General features: G+C 40.9%; 1 pseudogene; it reads left to right on the forward strand.

Moving 5' to 3' along the window:
* The first annotated feature begins 785 nt into the window (after positions 1-785).
* On the forward strand, positions 786-3,625 carry LOC102057116 (interleukin-8-like; annotated as a pseudogene).
* Positions 3,626-7,500: the final 3,875 nt, after the last annotated feature.

Below are 7,500 nucleotides of genomic sequence, written 5' to 3' on the forward strand. Positions count from 1 at the left end.
TAACAACTCTTATCATCAGGTACTTTCTCTTTTCATATTCTGAACAAACGAAATTTTCAAAAGATCTTAAGTGACTTAGGTGACAATGCCCCAGTCATTTTAAGCTCACCATTTCCTGTCCAATGACTAGAGAAGCTTTTCAGTACAGAATTAAGCAATTAAATCCCTTTAGCCAAACTGAAAAAGACAAAATCCTTTCAGAGAACAATAGAAACTAGTTATGTCTCAACTTCCTAAGACACTAGCTAAATAACTTCATTAGAGTCCTAGCAAAACATAAGACTGGGATGAAAGATTCCTGTTAATTATGTTGGGTACAAGTTTTTGCATAAGGTGTTTAAACTCAATACAAAGAGCTGAACAGAAATTCTTCATTCAGAGAAGGGGGAAAAGAGTCTTTATTTTGGCTTGGGGAGATGGCTGGTAATGCTGTACTGATTTCCAAGCGCAAGCTCAGCATTGTTAGTTAAAACTAATATCCCATAAAGATGTGCTAACAGAAAATGATGGATAACAATCAAAATTGAAAGAAATAATTTAAAATATACAGCAGCAGAATAAACTAGGGGTTTCTGAAGTGGCACTGAATGGACTGCACAGAGGTTTGGATTTCTTATGCAACGCTCTCACGTATTAGGAAACTGGTGAGTACAGAACACATGCATTGTACTGGAGCACACTTGTTCAGCACTTAGGCAGCTGCGAGGGCACCTTTCCAGTATAAAACCTGATGTGAAATAGAACCAGAACAGGACATCTGTCAAAAAGAAAACTTCTGCACAGCAATGGATAGCAAATCTGTTGCTATGGTGTTTGTTCTCTATCTGGTCCTAATGGCAGGGTCAGAAGGTAAGAAAATGATTTCTTAAAACTCACATAACCAATGAATAAATATACGTATACACATGCAAATGCAAGTGGGCTTATGCTACGTTAATGTTGACTTTTTGCAAGAGATGTGCATCTTTGATACTTTGTCATTCAGAAGTAAAAAGTATCAGTTGTATTTGCATCTGTTAGGATGCTGTGGCTGTCTCTGGGGGTAAAATATGTTTCTGTCAGAAAATGAGTTTATTCCTATGCTGTAATATAGGCCTTATCCTAGATTTCAAGAAATGTTTTAAGTAAAACAGGACCTTCATTCTAAATGTGTCTGTATAACTCTTCTCTTCCAAATAACAACTTTCTCCTATTTGTACTTTTATTCTTGGTAGGCAGGTTGATGATAACGCTTCCTCAAAGCAAGAATTATGCAATTCGCAGAAAAGAATGAAGACTATGAGCAGATGAACATGGCAGAAACTAACAAACAATATGTGGACATCGTTAATGACATTAACCTACTTTGTTCAAGTGATGCAATTTAGGTGTAGAATCTGGCCAGCACAAATGTACTATGAAAACATCTAAGTATTTTCACTTAGAAATACAAGTTTAACTTCAAATGCATCTGCACACTAACAGCTCTGAAACTGTAACTGCTGCTGTTGTGTGGATGCAGTTAATTTTATCCAAGTCTTCAGCAAATCAGTGTCTGAGTAACAGGAATAAGGCTGACAGAGAGGAATACTCTTCGCTTCACAGCAGCAAACAATGATACCGTTCATTAATGCAGACTGAACTTAGTTTTGTTCTGCAGGTAAGACCCTGGCAGAGACAGAAGAAAAAGGCTTCCGATGCCTGTGCATAAGCAATCATTCCAAGTCCCTCCCAAGGCTATTCAGAATGTGACATTAAACTAAAGAGGAGCTCACTGCAAAAATGTAGAAGTCATGTGAGCACTTCTGCAAAACAGCATCTTGCTTTCAATAGGAGGAAGCCACCTGGCATCTCACACCCTGGTTACTTACTTAATTTGGGTGGAAATATATATCCCTTGCAAAGCGTTGTAGACAGTAAGTATAAGGTGTTAGGCTTTCTGTCCAAAGGAATGAGCTAATTTCCTGCCAATGTTACAAGCCACTTCCAGGTGGTATTTTAAAAGTCTCTCTATGCTAATGCTATCTCACCGTAATGATGACCAACATCAGAGGAGAGAACGAGATCCCCATAACACATTCGGGCATGCTTAATAATTTAGACAATGAAGAATCAATCAAAGATACGATCTCGATCCCATTGACATGAATTCCAATGATTTCCACTAACTTGGTCTATGTGTGGCAAAGCCTGAAGGTCCACAAGTAACTGTCTGTGTCAGATTTGCATATGGAGCATTTTTCTGTGCCAGGAGTGTGGAATTTAACTTGCAAAATCCGTGTGAGTACAAAGTAAAAGAAATGGTAAGCTTCATGTAAAGTCCCATCAGGAGCTATTCACGTGAGTTGGATCAATGCATTCCTGTAAACAGAAGGAGGCTCCCAGGTTTTTATGTTTTCACTATGGTTTCATAAGCAAATAATATTCGTACAATCATACCCTCTGTGCAGCACTGCATGTCACCGAGTTCCACCACACCAGCAATTGGCAATTTCAGCCAGGCTTCATTAAAAAAAAAAAATAAATGTTTCCAAGACAATTAAGTTCCTGAAAGATCTGCCAAACTATGACCAGATAGAGAAGAGAAACCAAACAAAAAAATCAGCAGGCTCATTAAAAAGACTGCATCATAAGCACCTATATTGACATCATTCATTAAAAAACCCAAACTTACTTAAATGTCCAAGTATAGAAAAAGCATAGGGAAAACATTTTTCCCCAGTCCTCTCAGAAAGCCTAGCTGGAAAATGTCAAACAACTTCATAAACAAAAGTTCATGCCATGTCCTCCAGTTACTTGACTGAGAAATAGCTAAGGTAAGTGTAAGAGCACTAGGAGAGTGGGACGGATCCACCTAGCCGTAACTGCTTTGCTTCCTTCTTGGCAGAGCTACACTGAAAGGCAGCAGGCGAGTGTGTTTGGAGCCCACTGCTCCCTGGGTCCGGCTCACTGTAAAGGCTATTTTGGCCAGGTCGGTTGTTTTCTTTACTAGAACAGCTTCAGTTGAAAGCTATTTTTAGAAGGTGTATTTTAATTTCTTTATATGAAAATGTTCACCTTCTGCAGGCATTGGTAACTCTTCCCAGCAGTTCTCTCTAAACCTATATTTCCAAGTGCCTGAGGATTAAAATTGTTTCCTAGCTTCCCTGTGTGCTAAGCCACCCAAAAGCCACAGGCATGATGCACCTAAGCATCTGCTGAGAGACAGCGCAGCCTGGGTGTGTGTCTAACACTTCCAAAAACCGAGCTCTGAAGTCTCATGCCCTCTTTCTGGGTATAATTCAGATGTACAGCTGGCATTTCTATACCTATTAGCTTCCACCGCAGTGAAGGGGGACAGTCACATCCCTAACTTTGCACAGCTTGGACACAGGCACGTGGAAGCCCTTCCTGTTAGAGCAGTACTTGGGTAAACACAAGGGGTTTTTGTCTTTGCACATATGTCAGGTGGTTGATACTAACAACTTGCGAGCACCTACTGCTCTCCCTGGAGCTTGTATGGTAATTGGTACAATGATAGTTGCTTCATTAATAAATTTCTGAATTCACTTATACTTCATCTAATTACAGGGCCAGAGACAGTATTGAGTCACCAATCAAAGAATAGCCAAGGAAAAATATACCTTGGAGTTTTTCAAGGATCTGAAAGGAGAGGAAACACTTGCTGATGACAATGTCAAGGAACAGACCACTCCTTTTGCTACATTACTACATTTGATTATATTTTTTCCCTCTGAGACGGTTGCTGATTCTACTTATTTCCTTTGCTGTGTCTATCTCTAAAACTCTGTCTGTAATGGATCAAGTAGTTGAAGCCTAATTAATGTGTTTTAGTGTTGTAAGGTCAAGAATAAACACGAGGAAATTAGCTACCCTTAAATGGCCTTACTTAAAGTGGAAATTGAAAGGATAAAATTAGTAAACACATGAATAAACAAACGATAAGGAAGAGTCTGTGTAGCTTTGAGGAAGTCGCCTTTCACACCCTTGTTACAGTTCATTGAAGGTGACAACAACCCTATGAATGTGGAAGGTCCCACAGGTACAGTCAAACTGATTTTCCAAGATCCTTTCACAACCCTCACCAAACACTAGAAATAATGAGGCTAACAAAGAAATCTTGGAAATGGATACATAACAGCTGAATACATAGAAATGAAGGACAGAATGAAAAGGTCAGCTTTTTTTGATACAGGGACATCACCCATGGGTTCCTACACCAGCTTGTGTGGGGCCTTGATTTGGTTTGGCAAATCCACAAGTGGTCTGGGAAGGTCATTTGCTATGAGCTGAAGTATTCTGATGACACTAAATGAAGCGTAGTGAAGACTAGGCTCAACTATAAAGAACTGCAGAAGGACTTTAGGAGACTCATTGATGAAGCAATAAACTACCAGGTGAAAGTCACTGCAGAAGGTAGGCAAAGTGATTGACATAGGAAAAAACTACAAATCTCCTATAAAAATGAGGTGTCCTAGGCACATAGGTGAGAGAACTTGGGATTATGCTAGAGTTGTACGACAGGAATATCAGATCAGGGCTCAGCAGTGAAACTTCAGAACCAACCCCCAAAAACCCACCAAAACCAGAAACCCAACTCATCCAAGCATTATGTCAGGAGTTACTAGGGCATGAATAAGAACTAACTACTGAAATTTGTTACGCAACTGTGCAACTGTGAGATTCACCCACATGCAAAGCACTGTGCAGCCCCTGGCCCCACCTTCAAGAAGCCAGAGTAGAGTTTGGAAAGGTTGAGGGTAATGCAATAAAGATGGTCAAATGCTCCATGCATTTGGTAAGACGATCTCTTTCAAAAGTGAGGTGCCTCTGTGTGGCCATGAGAGCAGTGAATTCACACCCATTTCTCCATGAAAGAACCACTTCTGAGAAAGTGGCAGAGATCCTCTACCAGCCGCTCCTACCAGCTGCAGCGATGTGTTCTACAGATCTAGAGAGCACTTCATTCTCCACGAGTGCCTAGAAAATAATATTTTTGGTGGCATCTCTTTAAAATGATCCATGAGACATGCCACCCACTGGAATGGGGAATGCTGATTAAAATGTGACTGACTGAAGGAAATGAAGAGCACGTTTGTAAGTAACTTTAGCTGAGCAGTGTTTGACGGGGCGTACCTGCAGCAGAGCTGCAAGCGGGCATGGACTGACACCTGAATTACCTCCTGTGAGGTGCTTCGCTATGTCTCATCAACAGTTCTACGTCACTGCCAGCCTCAGGGTAGCCTAATGACTGTAAGCTAAGGGCTTTCAGAAGGAAGCAGCTAAAATTAGAGATACTAAACTCCCTCTGTTATTCCCACAGTGGTGTTTAACATGCAGCAGTTTCCACTTATAGATAGGAGGATGCAGGCAGAGACACACACATATATATGTGCACACACAAAAAGAAGTTTAGAAATCACATTTCTGAAGAAAAGAACACATTATTTTAACACAATGGGAGATATTTCACAATTTTTTTTCTCACATGGTAGTTCCAGCTGAAACTATAATAGACCATATTTTTTGCTTTGCAAAAGCATTTTGTGGCTTACATATTTATTATGTTACATGTTACTGCTCAAGGGTCCAGGAAACTGCTTATAAGACTAAACATCTGTTTAATGTGTTCATTCCCATTGCATTTATTTTTAAGTTCTTTCTACAGTCAGAAAGGGTGTTAAAGATGTTCTCTCTTAACGATCTGCTACACACTGTTTCTGCCTGGCAATGTAGGTCTAGTTTCTGAGGACAGAAAGCAGGAGAGTGCAGATTCTAGCAGCAATCGCCAGACCAGAGACCCACAGTCAAAGCAACGGAGGACTGCAGGAAAAATATCATCAGTGCCTGGTGGAGTTTGAGCTTCTTGAGCCCCAGGGTGGCCAAGTGGGGCTCGGGGGACAGCCGCGGGCTAGACAGAACACCAGCCTGCAAACAGACGGGTAGGAAACTCTCAGGATGATCTGTTGTCGATGGGGACCAGCCCGCAGTGCAACCCCTAACCAGAGCAACTCTGGATTCAAATCAGAATTCACAAGCTGGCTAAATACATTGATTGTTCCTTCTCACTGCTGTCACCGCCCCCCCCCCCCCCCCCCCCCCCCCCCCAATTTTGGCAACCAGTAATACTTGGCCCATCCAGCGGCTCGAGAGCCAACAGATCAGCAAATTTCTATAAAACAGTTTTAATGCAAACCAGATCTCACTTCTAATACTAAACGGGGTATTTTTACTCAAGATGCCGACGCCTACATTTTTACACTTGGTTCACTGGCAGGCTGTCTGCCTGCATTCACCTGAGCGCTGCTCCGTGTCTCTGTGTGCAACCTGCTCTGAGTGCACCGCCAGGAACCCCTCAGGCTGACATCCACCAAGCTGCACGGGCTGCAGTTTAAGCAAACAGTAAGACGACAGCAAGTAATAAATTAATAGTCAGAGATGAATGCATGACGTGTATTATGCCTACTGACCACTTCTAATTTAATCAAAAGTTCCTGGCACAAACTTCTTAAAACTCACCATGTGTTTCCTCCAACCACTTCCATATCTTATTTCCACAGTCAGAAAATGCTTCCTGCCAAACTCATGCAAGAGAAATGCAACTGAAGCAATAAACACAGCCTTCACAAAGCAGGTAAAATCCAGCTGCTGGTCTCTAAAAATTCTCTAGTTGGACTTAGTATCTCCTCTGTTAATACCAGCTAGATAAAATTTATTTTTAATATGAATATTTTTAATATTTGCTAATATTTTATGTTAATATTAGGATATTAATCTGTTGGTTTATAATATTACTAGACACCTTATATTAATATCATCAATGACTTTTCATATTGAATTGGTTCAAATGAAACATTTAATTTAACCCATAACAATTTTTTAACCGAAAGCTACAATACAGAATTGACTGTTTTCAAGCAGAGCTGAAACATACATTATAAATAAATGTGCAGTCACATAAATATATACTTATACTATTGTATTTATAAATATATAAATTAAAAGGCAAATCAACTAAAATGCTGTACTGCTATTTCGCAATTCCAGAGGGATTCAGGGAAGTCCAGCACTTGCCATGACCTGATCAAGGGCACATAACCATCTACATTTAGACACTTAGGTTTGAAAAAAATCACAAACTGACCTAAGCTTTTCTCCTTTCTTTGCTGTCACTTCCTCATATAGCGAGTCAAAAAACAGATGTTCAGGAGACATTCTGCTTGTTACGTATCTGCTCCCTGCGCTCTGCCTCACTGTCAACTTCCACAAGTGTTTGCACAACATCGTGCCCAGTTTTCAAGCAGTGGAAGCAATTATATCCCAGCCCTGGGATTTGCCCCTTCTGCTCTCTGCGGGTCAAACAGAATGGCAGACGAATGCCAAGCCCTTTGTGGGGAAAAGGAGGTGGTTCCAGAAGACAGAGTGGGATTTTTTTTTCCCCCAGGGAACAAGAGTGGCAGGTAGAGAGGGTGCACAGGAGGCAGGAGTTGAGCAACTTCACTTTGCACAGGCTGAACCCTT

The sequence above is a fragment of the Falco cherrug genome, chromosome 1, assembly GCF_023634085.1.
Source record: "Falco cherrug isolate bFalChe1 chromosome 1, bFalChe1.pri, whole genome shotgun sequence".
Taxonomy (NCBI): Eukaryota; Metazoa; Chordata; class Aves; order Falconiformes; family Falconidae; genus Falco; species Falco cherrug.